Source organism: Felis catus, chromosome D2, assembly GCF_018350175.1.
Source record: "Felis catus isolate Fca126 chromosome D2, F.catus_Fca126_mat1.0, whole genome shotgun sequence".
Classification (NCBI taxonomy): domain Eukaryota; kingdom Metazoa; phylum Chordata; class Mammalia; order Carnivora; family Felidae; genus Felis; species Felis catus.
Genome location: NC_058378.1, coordinates 16,394,064 through 16,414,904, shown reverse-complemented (window position 1 = coordinate 16,414,904; position 20,841 = coordinate 16,394,064). Strand labels below are relative to the sequence as shown.

The following is a 20,841-nucleotide window of genomic DNA, read 5'->3' as shown; positions in this document are numbered from 1 at the left end:
TCTTTGTGATATCTCCTAACACATTTATTTATTTATTTATTTATTTATTTATTTATTTTAGAGAGAGAGAGAGCTGCGAGATGGGCAGAGGGAGAGGGAGAGAGACAGTCCCAAGCAGGTTCCACACCCAGCATGGGGCCCAGTGCAGGAGCTCCATCTGACGACCCTGAGATCATGGCTTGAGCTGAAATCAAGAGTTGGACGCCTAACCGACTGAGCCACCCAGGTGCTCCTTGGCTTGCATTTTTATTTTAATGATGAGAGTGTTTAATATTCATAAATTTAAACTCTTTAAGGTGATCGAATATCTATCTCGTTTTTTTAAAAATTTGTTTTAAGACACACTTCCTTACTCAGAAGTGACAAAAATGTTCCTTTATGTTTTCTTCAACATGTTAAAGTTATATATTTTATACTTAGTCTTTAAGATCTGAGATAAGAACTCTAAATTCGTTTTAGTCCGCATTGTATTGGTCACAGCACCTTTTTTGAAAAACTCATTCTTTGCCTAAAAGTTGCAGTGTTACCTTTCTCTTACGTCAGTTTCAGTGTATGTATAGATCAATTTCTGGGCTCCCCACTGTGTGACTTAGGACTATTTGTATCTAATCATGTTACTGGACTCTCATATTAACTCCCATAAATTGTCTCCTGTTTCTTTAGATTACATATGCAGACATTGCACCTGAAAATAAGGACAGTATTTTTCTCTTTATATCTAATTCTTACCTCTTATTTCACTTCGTTTTCATTTTAATTTTCTTAATATTTTATTTATTTTTGAGAGCAAGAGAGACAGAGCATGAGTAGGCGAGGGGCAGAGAGAGAGGGAGACACAGAATCTGAAACAGGCTCCAGGCTCTGAGCTGTCAGCACAGAGCCCGACGCTGGGCTTGAACTCACAGACCGCAAGATCACGACCTGAGCCAAAGCTGGACACTTAAACGACTGAGCCACCCAGGCGCCCCTCACTTCCTTTTCTGCTTATAGCAGTCAGATCTCCAAAGATAAGTTAGAAGTGGTGAGAAAGGGGTGAAGTCCAAATGTTCCCCGTGAAGTTTTTCTGGGCTTTTGATAGACATCACTTACCAGGCTAAGTCAGCTCTCTTCTCCTTTTAGTTTGCAGACTCTTCAAGGTACTCCCCACAGAGTCACTGTCAATGGCACCCTGAGGGATGGGAGGGGAGGCATAAAATTCCCAGACACTTCCAGGTGTCTGGAGGGCAAGGCTGCCCGGTGCCAACAGGACCCTCTGAAGGGATGGATGTTACTGGTGACAGCAACACAGGCAGGAGCAGGGGGTTGGAGGCACGCAGCTGTGAAAAGGATCCGAGGGCATCCGGGCAGAGAGAACACCCAGAGTGTCTGTGCCAACCCCGCGTGATGTGTAATCTACCCTCTAGGTGTGATGGCTTTTCCTCAAGCTCTCTGAGTTTCCTAACGGATAAGTAGGGCATAAGGAACCTACTATAAGGATTAGTCTACTTTATCTGTGAACCAGTGAGACAAGAGACCTGAATGACCAACTTGAGCATCCATTGTGGCGTAGAGAGCGTTTTTTTTTCAAGAGCACTCATTGAAAATCCCACATGAGGTGGGCAAGGGGTGGATTTGACCCTGAGGACACCTATGTCAGTGGGCTCCAGACCACCAGAGGGCAAAGGACGGGGGCTGTGCATAGGAAAGGGGGGAATTACTTGATATTTTTCTACTAATAAGGAACTGAATAACAAAGGTGTTTAAAGCAGCTTTGGTTCGCAGTTGACAAAGCCTGGAGGTTCTGAAAGGGACAAAGATGTCCCTCAGTAGGTGCATGGATAAATAAGCTGCGGTACAGCCACACAATGGAATATTATTCAGGGTTGAAACGAAATGAGCTATATCAAGCCGTGAAAAGACAAGGAGGAAACTTAAATGCCTATGACTAAGTCAAAGAAGCCAGTCTGAAAACGCCCCACACTGTAGGATTCCAACTACATGACACTGGGAAAAAGACTATGGAGACGGTAAGATCAGTGGTTGCCACGGGTTTGGGGGGAGGGAGGGATGAACAGACAGGACACAGAGGATGTTTAGGGCAGTGGAACCGTTTTGTAGGAAGGACCACAGTGGTGGATACACACCATTATTCGTTTGTCAAAACCCTTAGAAGACACCACTGAGAGTGAAACCTAATGTAAAATCTGGACTTTGGATGAGAAAGATGTGTCAGTGTAGGTTCATCCATTGAAGGTGTAGGTTCATCCAGTGTAGGTTCATCCTCTGTCAGTGTAGGTTCATCCATTGTAAGAAATGTACCCTCTGATGGGGGTGTTAATAGTGGGGGAGGCTGTGCAAGTGTGGGGGCAGGGGGTATAGGGTAACTGTGTACTTTCTGCTGAATTTTGCTATGAACCTAAAACTGCCCTAGAAAACCCCTCTGTTATACACACATACACATATATAGACACACACATGCATACATACCTACACACACATACACGCATAAATGACACTGAATGGAGGAGAAAAGGAGACATAGAAAGAGCAGCTTGCAAGATGGATGGGGTTGGAGACAGGGTGAGCGGGGGTGAATCTTTGCAGTGATGGGTGGCCCAGGGCACAGAGAACTTTTCCCTCTGAAGTGTTGGTGCTGAGGCCAACTTCCCTGTTCCCCAAACCTCAGCTACTCTAGTCAACATCTGGCTTCCCTGGGTGTGTCAGAGAGAAGGCTGGCTTGTAGAAACTGAGCAGGCACTTGGGGTCCGGATCTGAGTTGAAAAGGTGCCTCGTGGAGGCCGTGTGCTAGGCAACAGTGTCTAACGTAGCCACGAGAGCAAAGCCTCTGGGGAACGTGAGGCATGTCTGATGAGGGCTTGAGGGTTTCAAGCCACTGTTACTAGCATCTCAAGGGGCATTGAGGTCCCCCATTGATTTCTATGTTTTAGACCTAAGAACACATTGAAAACCAGGTTTGCAAAAACCCCCATCAGCGTGAGGAACTTTGCGATGTGGCAGTGACCTTGTACCCCAAAAGGATGACTACTACAAGGGAATCAATCCACCCTCACTGATTCCTCCAAACTTCCAGGAAACAAGGTCAAGAGGGGTCCCAGTAAATTCAGCCCTTAGCAGAAATATCTACAGCTTTCCTTGAGGTGGCCAGTTAGGAGGCCTGGCAGCGTTCTCTGGGTATCGTCCTTTCCAGAATCTGAGCCACCACGCCTGGAAAAGAGCAAAAAGGCCATTGACAGAATATCTCACTTCTGTAACCCAGTCTCTTTTCTTCAGAGGTTGCAATTATGTATTTCATATTTGGCCTTGACTATGTCTAGAATTGCATGGTGTGAGTTAGGAATTCTAAATTTATTTCGGTCCATATGGATAATCAATCGTCACAGCACCTTTACTGAAAAGTTCATTCTTCACCTATTAATTATAATGCTATCTTTTTTTTTTTTAATTTTTTTTCAATGTTTATTTATTTTTTGGGACAGAGAGAGACAGAGCATGAACAGGGGAGGGGCAGAGAGAGAGGGAGACACAGAATCGGAAACAGGCTCCAGACTCTGAGCCATCAGCCCAGAGCCCGACGCGGGGCTCGAACTCACGGACCGCGAGATCGTGACCTGGCTGAAGTCGGACGCTTAACCGACTGCGCCACCCAGGCGCCCCTATAATGCTATCTTTATCCTGCATCATGTTTCAACGTATATTTAGATCACTTACTGGGTCCCCTGCTGTGTGACATTAGACGATACACTGAACCACACCTCCTTCTATGTCCCCTCAATAAAGCTCGTTAGGGGATGCCTGGCAGGTGAGAGAAGATTACCAAGAGGTGGGCAGAAAAGATTTTGGAAAGAGCATGGAGCCTTGTCCCCACATGCCCTACCTTGTGACCTTGAACAAGTTTGGCAGCTTCCCCCAGTTCCATGCAAACTAAAGAAGGGACTGGCCCAGGAGGAGGTATTTCCATAATCAAGAGGCATCAGTTATCAGTTGTTCTACTTACCACAGTACTGTTTGGGCAGGGGACAGTTCTAAAGAGGACATAGTCTTCCTGCCCGGGACCTTGTAGTGAAGGCTTCCCTCCAGGAGAGGGTCCACGCCTTGGTCGGACTGCTGCTACAAATGCCAAGTGCATCATACAGATGGTGGGCACGTACGTGTTTACGTCTTATGACTTGGGATTTGTCTCACTTCACCAGTCCCTTCACTTGATGTTTTGCCATGACACATCCACAATTATTCCAAACGGAGCTGTGACTAAAGCAGGACCTGGAGGAAAGGCAGCTGTCAGAGTATGGAGCTGCGGAGGCGGGGGATGGGTGGTAGCAGGCTTTTGATCTGTCTTGGAAAGCAGAGGCCAATTGAATTCTTTCAGTGAGCTGGAAAATTCAAAGAGCTCTTGTCTAAATTACCAGGATGTAACAAGAGCATTTTCCATAGTAAGTCTAGGAAGTTGGGAGAAGGAGCTTTCTTCTTAGTTATTATGTTCATCTGTGTGTGTAGAATAGGCTTCGTAAGATGGACCTAAGACAGGATGAAAAATGCCTACCCTTCTACGTTCCTTCTGGAACCTAGAAACCAGTGAGGAAGGGAAGATCAAACGCACGAAACAGTATTAAACGATGTGGCATGGTATCTAAGTTCTAATTTACCAGATTATTCACCATGAGCTCTGCAAGGGCACTCTGTTATTACCAGCTCCCAACACCGTCTTCATCCCGGCCCGTGTTGGCTGTGTGCCACGCATGGTGCGTGTGTTTTTGAAACAATCAGAAAAAGCACACGACATACTTCTGGAAGCCAGAAGGTAATCGTGCCCTGCTACCAGCAGATGTATACGTGTGAAATAGGTAAATAGGCAGTGGTTGAAGACAGAGCATTCAGATGGAGAGAGGAAGCAAAGACAGCGGGCCCAGAAGGCCCGTGCTTTTATTGCAACTGAAAGAGCCTACATGTTTCGTGAAAGGCATTTTAAGACAAGACTGTTGTAGCTTCACTTCATTTCAGTTTAACTTCTTAAATAATCATAAAAGGCGAGCCAACATTTACCGAGCACTCTTTCTGTGAGTTCTTCACCTCTGTGGGGACTCCTTGGCTAGTTTGACAAATGTAGGTAGGTGGGGTAGCTTTTCCCCAAGGTTAAATATCAAGGCAGAAGAGGGTTGGCATAAATTTCTGTCTTTTGGGTACAAGACACCAGAAATGTTTATTTATTTATTTTGAGAGAGAGAGAGAGAGAAAGCATGTGCATGAGTAAGGGGAGGGGCAGAGAGAGAGGAAGAGAGAGAATCTCAAGCAAGCACTGTGCGGTCAGCCCAGAGCCCGACTCGGGGCTCAGTCTCATGAACTATGAGATCATGACTTGAGCCGAAATCAAGAGTCGAACGCTTAACCGGCTCAGCCATCCAGGCACCTCAGAGGCTATATTTTAAAGGAATGAAGATTTACCAATCTTCACCATAATCTTTTATATGAATAAAAGCCCATGAGAAGGAGAACATTCTTCTGGAGAATGGTTTCAGATCAGCTGTCTTGACGGAGGAAGGATTGGGACACCCAGGTCCCCTGAGTCACTGCTTGACAAGGACAGAAGTGCTTGAGAAACTCAGTTGTGGGTCTGTGTCTTCAAGTGTTCTTTTGTTTTCTAGACCTGAACCCATAAGGAAGTTGTCACTGGAAGTATTTCAGTGTAATTCCCATATCTCCAAGAGCAGGTGTTAAGAGATGTCTGGGAGTAGTTCCTAAGGTTAGGTCCATTCTGTTCCCTTTTGATGTTTTGGTGGAATCCAAATTCCAACGAAGCGGCCTCTGTCTGAAGTTAAGATGGTTCACTGATTCCAGAAGAAAATTTTTTTCCATGTAGTCCTCTAGAATACGGCTCTTCATTTAGCCAGGCAAGTATCAGCAATCTTTCTTTCTTGGAGGAAGCATACAGGAGTCAAAATTAATTGGGGTCCCCTACTTTGTAAGTTGAAAATTTATCTGACTTCCACCTGTCCCCCTGACCCCTGCCAAACCTTGTTCAACAACAAAGAAGAAAACCAAGCCTCGGAGAGATGGACAGACTTGCCCAGAGTTACATGGATAATGGCACATTCCCGGATAAAGCCTGGGCGACATGACCTCTAGATGTCCTGGGCATCAGAAAGTGTGCGTGCCACCTACCAGCACTCAAGTCCCCAGAATGCAAATAAAATGCAATGCGAAACCAGAAAACAAGCATGAAGAAGTGAGACAAAATTCTTATTTTTTTCCCTGTGATAACTGATTCTTTTTTGTTGTTGTTGTTGTTTTGAGATTTCAACTATCAAACTTGTAACATTCTTTGATTTTGCTTTGCAAATGCATTTAGCTAACACAGGAACTGCTGGGCACCAACTAAAATCCAAGTCTTTTGTCCCCTAGTCTATGACTTTTCCTACTGCAATCCACTGTCTTCTCGCCCTCCGCAGCTGGCACACCCTTCACTATTCCTGGTCACGGTGCTGGTGCGGACGGCAAGGGTTATCCCACTGTATTTCCGGCAAAGGTGGCTAGGCTGCCTTTCCCTCCAAAACTGCAGTACAGAAAAGCGGGCTTCCTCCAGGCAGTCCTCCCAGATTTCAGGGGACTGTCCCTTTAAAAAAATGTTTAAGTTTATTTATTTATTTTGAGAGAGAGCACACAGGAGCAGAAGAGAGAGAGAGAGAGAGAGAGAGAGAGAGAGAGAGAGAGAATTCCAGTTAGGCTCCACACTGTGACAGTGCAGAGCCTGATGTGGGGTTTGAACTCACAAACCACAAGATCATGACGTGAGCTGAAATCGAGAGTCAGTCACTTAACTGACCGAGCTACTCAGGCACCCCTAAATGTTTTGAAAATTCAGCACCACTTTTCTCTCCTGCTAAAGCCAACTATACGTGGGGACAGTTTGACCAGGGGCAGGTGCTAGGACCCTCTGGGTCTGCAAAAGAGGCTGGGCCACAGTCTGTGGGGGCCAAGAAAAGATGATCCACCCAAACCCTCAATGTTGTTAAGCAACTGCCGAAAGCAGGCAAAAGGAAGCTTGAAGTCCAGACTTCTGAGAGGATGTCACCCTTTGAAGATCCTTTCAAGTACAAAGTACAGGGGCTCAAATGATTCTGACACAGGCGAGGAAATAACTATCTACAAACACCCACATCAGGCAGAGCCGTGCACATGAGGCGTCCAGCAGAGTGAGTATTTCAAGGCTTAAGGTCTTCTATCCCCCACCTCCAACCTCAAAGCACTGAACCATGAAAATCCAAATAAATAAAGCCACTGTAGCTTGTGTGCGACTTCCAGAATACTCTTGTCACTAGGTCACGCAAGAAAACCCTATGCCAGCCCCGCAAATGTGGTCTAACGAAGTCATCGCTGACTGTTTGTCACTAGAGAACCCAGTGAAGGTTTTGACCCCTTCTCCGCCCTTTACCTGGAGGGCTGGTGGGGCATGGGACACCAAGTGCTGGGATCTGCAGTGCTTGCCAAGCAATTAGTGATAGCCGTTGAGTCTGACAGTTACACACAAGGCTCAGAGTTGGGCAGGTCACTAACCTGGATGACCTTGGGCAAGATGCATAACTTTTCTTAAACTCGGTTTCCTCATGTGGGATATGGGGACAATAAGAGTGCCCACCTCGCAGGATGGAGGTCAGAAGGGAATCTAAGGCAGGAGGGCACACACATGAGACCTCGAATGCTTCCTGCTTAAATGTTGGCTGCTATTCTCTGTCTTCTTCCCTCCAACTCAAAGGATATTGATTCAATCAGTGTCAACACAATGACTTAACAACCTATCGATCCCGTCAAGTCAGTAAAAACAATCAGTCAGGCTGGTTGCTTGACATTTCGTGGATGAAAATTGACCTTGTCCCGCTCACATTTCGAGTTATGATGTCATCTGGCCACGGTTTTCACATCTATGGTTTCGGCTGACATCAGATGGAATAATTCATCTGACGGCACTTTGTGGGTGGTCCGGGAGGTTGGACAGGGGAGCGCGCAGGTGCGGTGCCTAGAGAGGACCCACGGAAGAAGCGGTCCAGCTGAGCCGGTGTGTTTGGTAAGACCCCCCCCCCCCATCCCCACCCGATTCTACATGCATCTTCCCAGACTGCAGGGTCAAGGCCTCAGAGGCCAGGCTGCTAATGAAGTCAGAGTGTATTTTCCTTGTAAATAGAGCGTCGAATGCTTGGTTTCTGCTGCAGATGGCCAGACTGCACTACTTTCAGACAAATCTCTGTGCAGCACGTGAAAATGTGGGGAGAACGGAAGGAAATCTGTGATTTTAATAAAGCCTTGGTACACCAAAACCCCCTCTCAGGGAGGTTTAGGAGAGCTATGCCCTAGGCCGGTCACCAGAGGGCAAGACGCAAAGGAGGGCAAGATACAAAAGGTCTGAATCCTTACATACTTAGGAAGAACTTTGGGATGAGAATGGATTATATGATGAGAAATAATTTTCCGGGTTCAGAATTTCATGAGGGTTCATGCAAAATGTTAACCCAGGGGGCTGGGCTTGAGCATCATACATATGCTGACTTAGAATCTGGCTTGGTCATTTGCAGCTCCGTGGCTTTGAGCAAGGGAATTATTCGCTGAAGCTTAGTTTCCACATCTATTAAGTGAGATCGTGGTACCTGCCTCAAGGAATTATTGTCAAGTTTCCAAATGAGTTGAGGCTACCTTAGACCTCTCTCTAATATAGTTATAGCCCAAACAATAAATACAGGTAGAAATGCTTAAAACGACCATAACGTACCTTAATATGATTTGGGGCACCTGTTGAATATATTAGGGACACCGGAGGATGGAAAATAGTGCAGTCATTAAGGGTGAGAATGGGGTTTATCTGTATAGAGGGACACAAAAAGGATGCTCATAATATAGAAACTGACAGAAAAGCAGGTTGCAAAAGAATGTGACCTCTTTGCTCTGACCACTAGGCTCAAGACCTTTACGTACAATGAACCACATATTACAGTAGTGTTCCATCGTTGTCCCCCTCACGTTGTTATCCCCGCATTTTACAGATGAGAAAACTCAGAACAGTCAAGATTAAGCAATAACCCCCAACGCACGCGAGTAGCAAGGGACAAAGTGAAGCTCTGTACCACGGTCCCTCTGATTCTCAGCCCTTGCCTTCTGTGCCTTTCCATGAGCCCTGAGGTGAAGATGGGGAACAGAAGATGGTAAGTGAGACTGCAGATGAAAGTCTACAGAAACAAGAAGACAGGACCGCCTGAACGTAGGAGTTCTAAGAAAACGTAAGGCTTTTCTCTCTTACATTTCTGTTGCAGCCACTGTCCACGGAGAAGCCGATGGATGGCTGTGCAGATGGAGTGATGGAGTTCTCTCAAGTCAAGAGGATATTTTTCTTCCTATCTTCCCTTTGAGCAGATTATACAAACAGGTGACCAAACCAAGGGTCTAACCAAATTCAGCCCTCGGTTCTTTCCTACTTCTCTTTGTCTACCCTCTGTCAGGCCCTTGCAATTTTTGTCAGTCTGTCTCTGTGACTTGAATCAGCTCCTTTCCAGACTCCACTTGCAAATCCCAGGGCACCTGTCACATGGTCATGGAGTGCTAAAGAGTGCATGTAAATAACACACTGGAATCTGCAGCAGTTTTCGATCCCCCCAAAGTCTCTAGAAAGAAAAAATTCCTTTTGACCATGTACATCTGGACCCCACATGGGCAGAAGGAATGATGCCCGTAGTTCAGACCTATCCGGTGTGAAATGCAACTAAAGAAATAATGTAGCCCCAGGACTGAACTGGACTCAGTCCTTAGCTTGCCCCAACTTAGCTTGAGTAAGGGGACCGGGCCCACAGCAGTGATTGTTCCCCCTGGGGGGGGGGGGTCAGTGCCACACCCTCCCCCTCCTAAGGGGAGAACGCCAATACTCTTCAGCATCGCCACCCAACTGCCCCTCTCACCACGGCACCTCTGGCGGTGGCTCAGTGTGGTCACCCGTATGCAGCGACGCTGACAATCGCCAGAGCAATCTGGTGCTGGCGAGAGATCCTAGAGGGGTGGAACAGGAGGAGTGGAGTGGAAAGTGGGGCATCTGGGAACCCTGCTCTTTTACCTCATGGCCATCCGAGCAGTTTTCAGCCCCAGGTCCTAGCTGAGAATCACCCTGGCCTGCTGCAGAAAGCTATGGATAAAGAGCCTGAGACCCAGCAGGGGGGTGAGAAAGGAAAGACACTTTAACAACGCCACGCCAGGCTGTGTCCGTGTCTATGCAACAGGGAATATGCGGGGTCACCTAATGATTTGGGCAGTGGGGCTTCAGAAGGGGCGGAAATTCTGCCCCACGCCTTTCACTGACTCCGTACAAGAAAGTTCACCTAAGGGAAATGTTTCAGATTAGGTCAGTTGTCAATAAAGAGATGGGGGCGCCTCGGTGGCTCAGTCAGTGGAGCGTCCAGCTTCAGTTCGGGTCACGATCTCACAGTCCGTGGGTTGGAGCCCTGTGTTGGGCTCTGTGCTGACAGCTCGGAGCCTGGAGCCTGCTTCGGATTTTGTGTCTCCCTGTCTTGTACCTCCCCCGCTTGTTCTATCTCTGTCTCAAAAATAAATAAAAAAAAAACATTAAAAATAAAAAAAAAAGGAGAGATAAAGATGATCAGATAAATGAGCTGTGCTGCTAGGAGGTCAGGCCAGGATGGGTGATTATCCGGGAGTGCTTACAGGCTCATTTGCTTTCCTTTCATGTTTGGGGGGTTGGGGGAGGGGGGAGGCGTTTAGCCCAGTAGACTATACAGAAAGTGACAAGCATCACAGAGACTCTCTGAGGTGAACAGAGAAAGTGACTTCAATTCCAAGGGGGGAAAAGCTGAGAGACTGGCTCTCTTCCTGTCTTAACTCTTTGATGTAAACCTATATCCGATTAGAACTCAAACTCTTTCTTCTTCCAGGCAGGTGGGAGGGAAAGGACCTTTAATTGTTAACAAACTGAGGAGACTGACGGAGGCCCGCGGTGTGTAAACCCTTGAGTTTAATGATGGATATTCGCTGTCATGGGAAGATGCTTCTGAGTTTTCCCTTGGGCATTTTTGTTTTCAGGTCGAATTGGTTTCCCACCACCTTAAGAAAAGAAACCTTAAAACCACGCAGGCTCCTAGTTTGAGACATCCTCAATTGCTAATTTAACTTACAGAGTTGGAAACTAACCCAGCAAAAGCCTGGGGTTCTCTACTAATCCTAATTGTTGATAGAGAACCAGTAAGCAGCAACGAGGCAGGAAGCTGTGGATGGGCTGTGACATCCCAGGGGGATATCACCTCCTCTGCCAAATATTTAGAGCAAAAACCAGCCATCGATTGCAGTGTGATGTAACCACGTTCGAAGAGCTTTGGACAGATGGCTGAGATGTCTCTGTGTACGTCGTAACCCTCACCCTGCCAAATATATTTATTTGCTATCAGACTAAACATATTGAGGAAAATATTCATTTTCTTCTTTCTCTCCAAGACGCTTCTTTCTTTACCCGTTTGTCCTGAGTTTTAGTGACAGGAACCACAACGATGAAAAGTCCTCAAAAGTAGCTTTTAAACCTACCACTACACCCTATAAGCCAACCAATATAAAGCAAGAGGGCACCAGAGCATTGTGAACCATGACAAGATAATCTCAGAAACAGATCCTGCTCAAGCTCAAAGTCAATACAGATGGAGATTTTAAAAATAAAGTGGTCTGGGAAGTAGAATGATCTTAGTTACCCAACTCCAAAGCAAAAGGCATGCTCTGGCCCAAATTTTAAAAATAGAGAACGGTCCAAGAATAATAACAATCTCTTGCTGGGAAAGACTTTTTGTCTTGCCTCGGTCAGAAAAAAATAGAATGTAAAGCTTTTCTCAGTCTCTCCAGCCCCACAGTGGGAGCCCTGGGTCTTTACCAGTCCATCCCTGAACCATGATTGGGTGTGAATGGTTGTGAGTAAATTATGCCAGGAGGGGACTGTGGGTAGGTGGACACCCTGATGCAGTAGAGGGTAGATCAAAGTCAAGGGCACAGGGATGGGTTAAAACCATGTGAATAGGATCCTTTCCAGAACTACTTACTTGAACAACCTGCTGTGTTTTGGCGATCCGTCTTTCCATTCCCGCCGAGGGCCATTGTCTCCTTATCCATCCATGAGGTCTGACTTATCCTACAAAACTCAGCTCAGTGAGGGTTTTCTCTGGGATTCCCTCCCTTTTTCCTGGTTGAATCAACAACCACTCTTTCCTTTGTGCATCCCGCCTCTGTGTCAGCGTCTGTCTCCTGGGGTGGAATTCATGTAGATTCATTGTCTTGCACCCTCGCCTGTGAGTTCTTTGAGTGCAGAGACCTTTTCCTTATTGTGTGTGTGTCCCACAGAATGTCAAACACAGTGAGTGTTTACTGAGTTGGATTGGATTAGAATGGAGTTGAATTGAGAACTAATCCCCCTTTTCAGTGGCTTCCATAAAAGAAATACTACAGTGGGATGTTGATGATGAAGTCGTTTACCTGAGTTGGGTCAGGGAGTGAGATGTCTTCTGGCTACGTGTAAAACCTTAAACTAAAGTGACCTCTCTCCTTTCAACCAACTGAGACATCATATGACCATATATCCCAAACTGGCAGGTGATGGTTCAAAAGTGACTGGAAATAAGGCCCATGGACATTTCAAGGTCAAACCCTTGATAAATGTGAGATTCAATTAATAGTATGTTAAAGATTTTGTTTTTAACTTTATCCATACCTCGTAAGGAGCTTGGTGAGGAATCTCAGAGGTATTTTAAAAGTTCTAGCTAGTTGCACAAAGTACCCTTTTCGTTCCTAATGATCTTTCCTTCAATGAAATTGAAATTGGTTAAAGAGAAGATCTCATTCTATTTCATGCCTGACCTCTCTGGGGGCTGTTGAAAATGTTATGGTTTGAAAGGCTGTGGAACATGGGGACAGTTAAGCATTCAGACAATGGAGCCAGACTGACCTGGGTTCAAATCCTGGATCTGCCACAAAAAAGTAAAGAATTTAACCTTTCTGTTTCTTTCTTCATAAGATGCAAGTACGTGGAATAAATCGTTTAGCTCAGGGCCCAGCATGTTGTAAGACTTTAATACTCGGTCATTATTGTGACTACTATCTACTATGAGATATACCAATCCAAGCTGATGAGCTCAGGTAATTTGCTGAGCATTTTTATTCACCCCCACCTCCTGAGTAAACTCTTATCCTTTTGACTCCTGATGTAATACTTGCATTCCATAAATAATGCAATTTGGACTTAGCATCTTCTTTACCGGGCCAGGGATTTTCTTCACCATCTTGAATTTGATGATGACATTTAATGGGAAGACAATGAGAGAAGACCAGTTGTTTCACAAAGGGATTGAAGAGTTACCATTTGAAAAGATTTAATTTATGCCTTGCCTCGCCATGGCATTAGCTCAACACTCAATACACACAGCAAAGCAGGTTCAGAATGAGGTGACCAGATGCCAAAGACACAAGAATCCTTCTACGTGTCAAGGTCTCCCCACATAGGTCATTCTGCCTTGTGTTAAGCCAGTTACAATAAAGTTAGGGAATCTCTCTGCTGATAATCTGTAGCAAACATATATTTTTATACAATAAAGTCTAGAGAGAACATTCAAGAAGATGGAAACAAATAGCTAAATTCCAGAAAGACTTCCCCAGAAATGAAAAGGTGCGTGGTTAGTGCAAGTGCCTGGTTTGGGGTAATTATTTTAAGAGGTAGGTTATGCTTACTCTGTGCCTGACCTAGACGTGACACAATATGAGGGAAATGGGAGACGTGATGGGGCAGCTGCTGTCTAAATAACACCATGAAATCACTGTAAATATCTGCAAAACCCAGTACATGTGGGAATGCTTGATTACTGACAAGATTTAGCTACCATCACGGTTATCTAGTGAATCAAAATTATTAACTAGTGTCCCAAATAACATCAGGAAAAATATATTCTCCAAATAACCAGATAATGTCCTCATCGGCTAAATAGATAATGCAAGTACAAATACTGTACTTGTTTGAGTATCTAGTTTCATTTCTTATGGGTGTATACGCAGGAGTGGAATAGTGGGGTCAGATGGTAACTCTATGTTTAACTTTTGGAGAAACCACCAAACTCTTCCCATTAGCCAGGTAAATACACAATTTTGTTGTGTAAAATTTGTTCTTTCCTGCCTATGCCCTAATTTCTCCTTCATTTCTGAAAGGTAGTTTTGCTGTATGTAAAATTATTGATTGACAGGGTTATTTTTTTCTTTCAGCACTTTAAATATATCTTATGACCTCCAGGGCTTCTGATGAGAAATCAGCTGTCAATAAGCTGACCTTATTGAGGGTCCCTTGTAAATGATGATCCCTTGTCTCTTGCCTCAAAATTCTCTCTTTGTGTATAGGTTCCAGTATGATCATAACATATACTGATAGAGTTCTCTTTGAGTTTATTCATCTTAGAATTTCTTGAGCTTCTTGTATTTGTACATAGATTCAGTCTATTATCAAATTTGGCAAGGTTTCAGTCATTATTTCATCAAATATTCTTTCTGCCCCTTTCTCTCTTTTCTTTTTGAGACTCTTATAATGCATCGATGGTGTCCTATAGATCCTTATGTTCTTCTCACTTTTCCTTATCCATTTTTTTTCCTTTCTATTTCTACCCTGGATAATTTCAATTGTCTTGGCTTTAATAAGTTCACTGAAATCTTTCTTCTGTCTGCTCTAATTTGTTCTTGAAATCTGTGGTCATTAATTTTATGTGTCATCTTGACTGGGCCAAGATATGCCCACATATCCACTCAGACATTATTTCTGGGTCTATCTGTGAGAGTGTTTCTGGAAGACATTAGCATTTGAATTGATGAGCTGAATAAAGCAGATGATTCTTCCCAGTGTGGGTTGGCATCATCTAATCTATTAAAAGTCTGAATAGAACAAAAAGGCGGGAAGGTTTGAATTGCTCTTTCCTTGACTGTTGAGCGGGTACAGCAATATTTCTTCTCCCTTTAGTGCCCCTGATTCTCAATCCTGGAATCTATACTCTCTGTTCTCTAGGTCTCAGGCCTTGAACGGTACCACCAGCTTTTCTCATTCTCCAACTTGTCCACTGGAGATTGTGAGACTTCTCAACCTTTCTCCTTTTCTAGAGAACCCTGACTAATTAAAAAAACCTTCTAGTTTATTTTAATTGTCAGTTCCCTTTTAAAATGTCTATGCCTTTATTGATATCCTCATTTTGTTTGTATACTGTTTTTCTGATTTCCTTTAGTTCTTAGTCCATGATTTTCTATAGCTCCTTGAAAATAATTAAGACACTTGACTTAAAGTCTTTGTATAGTAAGTCCAATGATTGTGCTTCCCCAAAGATTGTTTCTGTCAATTTGTTTTTCATTTTTTTTAAGTTTACTTATTTATTTTGAGGGAGAGAGAGCATAAATGTGGGAAGAGCAGAGAGAGAGAGAGAGAGAGAGAGAGAGAATCCCAAGTAGGCTCCCTGCTCAGTGTGCAGTCTGACATGGGCTTGATCCCAAGACCATGAGATCATGACCTGAACTGAAACTAAGAGTTAGACACTTAACTGGCCAAGCCACCCAGGCACCCCAATTTTTTTCTTGTGAATGGGCTAGGTTTTTCTGTTTCTTTGTATGCTTTATAATTTTTTGCTGAAACCTGAACATTTGAGTATATGATATTGTAATCCTTGAATCCAGAACCTCTCCCTTCTTCGGGATTTGCTCTTTTTGATTATTGGAGGCTATAGCCATTTGTTTCTTTAGTGATTCTTTCAAGCTGTTTTTACAAAGCCTATATTCTTTGTTGTGTGTGGTCCCAGAAAATTCTGTTCCTTTAGCTAGAGTTCAGCTAGGGTTTTTATGGAGATTTTCCTGAATACCAGGAGCTAAAGCAAAACCAACCCCCCAAATCAAAACTTTAACAAAACAAATTTAAATTAAGACAAAACTCCCATTCCACCTCTCCTGGTCTTGCAGATGGATGGCTGTGTGCTGATACACCCTTTTGACACTTACCCATATGCTTTTAGAACTCTGCCTCAGTCTTCATTTTCTGTGTTCACTGAGCAGAGATCTCAACTAAAGTGGAAAGCTTAGGATTGCTTTATGTCTTTTCCGAGCGTACATCCTATCTTAAGCTTGAAACATTTACTGAGCTGGGGAAGGGTAAAGCAAGGACCAAAAAAAATGCCACAAAGCTTTCCTACCATTTAAACTTGCCTTTTTGTTATTCAGCATTCACTTGGTTCAATAAAAACTTTGACTGTTTTCCAGAGTTCTGTCCAAGTTCGTTCTGGCAGCTATGCTTGCTTTCCACTGTTTCTGTGGAGGGAGGCACGCTTGGAACCACCTACTCTCCCATTTTGCTGACATCACTCTGTGATGTTTTCCTTGATAAAATTTCTCTCTGTTCTATGTGTCGATACTGATGGGCTCATACTGCCAAGTATATTTTATATTATCTATGGTAACTTACCCATGCGATTGCCTTAATGCTTGAAATTAATTCTACCAACAAACTAAAAGAGTGGACTGTGAAATAATTTGCTTTATTTATATGTTCAACTTTGCTCTACAAACAAACAAGCAAACAAACAAAAAACCCAAACACAAATGAAACCAGGAGAATAAAAGAATTTAAACAAGAACACAGCTTCTGATAGCTGTATATGGAAGACTATGAAAAACTCAAGCAATGATAAGTACTTGCTAATGAACTTAGAATCCAGAGCCACAGGACTTCATGCCAATTCTTCCTGTACTCAGCTGGGCAATCTGAGGCATATCCCAGTGACTTCTCTCCGGCTATTTCCTCATTTGGCAAATGAATGGAATGGAATTCATTGGTGGTTTCCAAACTGACTTCCAAGGAGTTTGGAAGAAGTTTATGGGAAGAAGGGAGAACTGGAGGAAGTTTCAGGCACTCTATGCCAATCTGAGATACTTCTACTTTAAAAGTCTTACATATTTGAGTCCCATATAAGATTTTATTTGACAATATGATGCTGCAAGTTTAAACGTTTGAAACCATCAAATTAGATATTAGATATAAAAAAATATTTCCTGTACCTTCTACCAGGAGCACAGCCCAATTTAGGAGAGCATTAGGAATTAGGAGACGAAGATTCTAGGCTGGGTTTGCATCCCTGAGTTTTGGATAATGTTTATCGTCATCTGTGTCTTCTTTTTGTCCATCTACAAAAAGGAGCTACTTCCTGGAGTAAATACTAGAAGAAAATAGATGTAAAGCACTTTGAGAAGTTAAAAGTGTTAGGCAAATGTAAGATATTATCAATTGTTGGTAAAGTCCCCGATTGTCCTAACCTCAATATGTTCGAAATCTTGAAAAACTGGAAACAAGAAATAAGTTCTCATCGTCCGAGAATGAATCAGTACAATACAGCACATCAACCTAGCTTTGCTGTATCATCGCCCAGCAATCTTTCTTTTTTTTTTCCCCCTTTTGAAGTTTTTCTTTAAATTCTAGGTACTTAACACGGAGTGTGAGATTAGCTTCACGTGTATAATTTAGCGATTCGTTACTTATATGTAACACCCAGTGCTCATCACAAGTGCCCTCCTTAATGCCCATCACCCATTTAACCCATCTCCTTGCCCATCTCCCTTGCCCAGCAGTCTTCCTTTACCATGTTGACCCACTTGGTTTTCCCATTCCAGTTGTTTGAGAGCATGTCCATAGGCAAGGGAAGAAAGAAAGAATAAAGAGCAGAAGAGAAACCTTGACATGGACGTATATCATGCCATATTTGATGCTGGGACTCTTGCTGATACCTTGGGCGAAGCTGGCGCATGTCTGGTCTTGACTGTCATTCCCTCTCTATCTTGACTAATCATTCCCTGAGCTTTCTGATCTTACTTTAGACCTTACAGCCAGACTGCTGACCACTGCTGATCATCAGCTAAGCATCCCCATGAGAGCCTTAAAACCACCTACTCTCTCCCATCCTCCCCTGGTTGAGCTATCTTGGGGCTTGGTAGGACACTTTGTTTTTTTTTTTTAATTTTTTTTTCTTAATGTTCAATTATTGTCGAGAGAGAGACAGGCAGAGACAGAGTGTGAGTGGGGGCGGGGCAGAGAGAGAGGGAGACACAGAATCCGAAGCAGGCTCTGGGCTCCGAGCTGTCAGCACCGAGCCCGACGCGGGGCTCGAACTCACAAACCGCGAGGTCATGACCTGGGCCGAAGTCGGACGTTTAAACAGACTGAGCCACCCGGGCGCCCCTTGGGAGCACACTTTCTAATTGCATTTACAATCATATGAATAGAGTAATCAACTCATTCTGATTTGCCTGAAACTTTCACAGTTTTAAAACTGGAAATCCTGTGCCCTAGGAACCTCTGCAGTCCCACGAAAAACAGGGAAGTTGGTCACCTCCCCCTACTTGTAAAGATATTAAAAGAAAACTATTTTTAAAATTTTTTAAATGTTTATTTTTGAGAGAGAGAGAGAGAAACAGAGAGAGAGAGAGAGACAGAGAGAGAGACAAAGAGCAAGCTGGGGAGAGACAGAGGGAGAGAAGGAGACACAGAATCTGAAGCAGGCTCCAGGCTCTGAGCTGTCAGCACGGAGCCCAATGTGGGGCTCGAACCCATGAACTGTGAGATCATGACCTGAGCCGAAGTCAGAGGCTTAACAAACTGAGCCACCTAGGTGACCCCTCCCCCCCAAACAAAAACCTATTAAACAGAGAGCTAGAGAGCCATAAATCAAAAGCTTCTGGCCCTTGTTATGAAGACGCTCTTTAATATAAGCTCTCTGGCTGGATCTAATTCATGTAGACATATATGCCAAAAAAGTTATCAATTCACTCCAGATATTATTATGCCCACTTCACTGAGTGGCCAGGAGTTAAAATAGTCACTGCTGTATATAGTTGCAAGAACTAGGTCATGCAAATGTTACAGGGGACATAGAGATTGGAAAAGAAAGGATTTTTCCTGAAAGGAGAAAGGATGGAAAGGCAGACATTAGCGACACGGTTGTGGATAAGTCGGAGGCAATGCCGTGGGCGCCAAACGTTTGTAGAACTCCAAACCCGATGGGCACTGCATCCGGGCCTAAGTTTCTGTAAGAAACAGTACTATTGGTAACTTGTTCGTGGTTTGTGCCACTCTTTCATGAAACTTCGGAGTTGAACAAACTCATTTGTTTTTCTCTCTCGCTTTTCTACAAACTTCGGAGGCCCAACAGCCTGCTCCCGGTAGACAGAATCTTGCCGAGATTCCGTGGGCGAAGACATGACCCGGACCACGCCTTTGGAGAGAAATTTGACAGGCTTTCCGTCAATTTCACAGCGTGCATCATTTCTGACCCAGCACACTCGAGGTCTACGAATATGCCAGAGTTACCCCGGCATATCTGCCTGTGAGACACACGGAAAGATGTTCCTTGCAGAATCAGTGGAGGACTGTCTGAATAAATGTGGCAATTCATCTGCTGGAACACAGTATCATCATCAAAAGCTGCGGAAAGAGATGAGATAGACGGGTAGATCGTTAACAACTAAACAAGCTGCAGAATACTGCCAGCAGCATGAGACCATTTATGTGAAAGCTTAAAGCACAACGCTCATCTTGTTCAAGGATTCATGTGTATGCGATGCCAAGGAATAAAAACTGGGCTTGAAAGACACCAAACAGTGGTTAGCTTTAGGAAGAAGGGAGGTGACCGGCCTGGAAGAGGAGACAGAAGAATCTGTAGTTTTACTTGCCAATGTTTTATTTCTTCTGTTTTTGTTTTTTTAACGAAAACCAAACATGGGACCTAATAACAACTACTCTAGGAAGGGGCCACTTCTATGTGTGTTTCAGGATTTTCTGCCCTTTCCCCCACTTTTTAGAGTTTTCAGAATGTGAGAAATGTGAGGAAGAAGGCACAGCAAAAGCAGGGGGAGGAAGAAGGGAAGGAGGCAGTTCTGTAGCGCGTCTGGTGCGTTTGAAAATCCAACTAAGAGCCATGGCGACTATCACAAGGGCGTCCAAATGGACTGAAAAACATCCAAAGCAGCAATAGTGAACCAAACAACGAATTCATCTAAGTATATTTGAAAATAATGATATACCTTTTTAGTATTAAAAATAAAAGCCTTTGGGGCACCTGGGTGGTTTAGTCGGTTAAGCATCGGACTCTTGGTTTCAGTTCAGGTCATGAGCTCATGGTTCGTGAGTTCCAGCCCCACATCAGGCTCGGCGCTGACATTGTGGAGCCTGCTGGGGATTCTGTCTCCCTCTCCCTCTGCCCCTCGTACTGTCTCTCTCTAAATAAATAAGTCAACTAAAAAAAAAAAAAGTTGGAATATTTTGCTTAGGAGCCCAGGACCATTAAGAGAAGGCTGGACCCCATCAGTAAAAGGGTTCCTGCAGGAGAGACAGAACACCCCTCACAGGGTTGGATGTTGATGTGCCCTGGGCCCCTTTTGGGTGTTGGGCCTTGATTACTGGCCCTGGTTTTGTTGTTGTTGTTTGTTTGTTTGTTTTTGTTGTTTGTTTTGTTTTGGTTTTGGATTTTTGCCATTGTTGGTGGTGTGGAAGCCCAGATTTTAAACCTAAGGTACATCGAGACTACGCTCAACTCTTGTGGAAACACTCAGGGACATATTTTGGCTGATATTTATTCTAAAATATAGTGTATTGATTAAAAAATGGGGTACAGCAAGGCCAATGAATCAGGAAATAATTGCCATTGAAAAGATCGTTTGGGTACATCCGGGTGGCTCAGTCGGTTAAGCGTCCAACTCTTGATTTCAGCTCAGGTCACGAGCTCCTGGTTCGTGAGATCGAGCCCCGCATCCGGCTCTGGGCTGAAGGTA

The 20,841-nt window shown here is 44.1% G+C and overlaps 1 long non-coding RNA gene across 1 annotated transcript; it reads left to right on the top strand.

The window, feature by feature from the left end:
* On the top strand, window positions 1-20,141 carry LOC109492416. Its single transcript, XR_002146261.3, has 4 exons — window positions 1-226; window positions 9,027-9,185; window positions 9,294-9,406; window positions 19,215-20,141. It is a non-coding gene; the product is annotated as an uncharacterized LOC109492416 (long non-coding RNA).
* The last annotated feature ends 700 nt before the right edge of the window (window positions 20,142-20,841 follow it).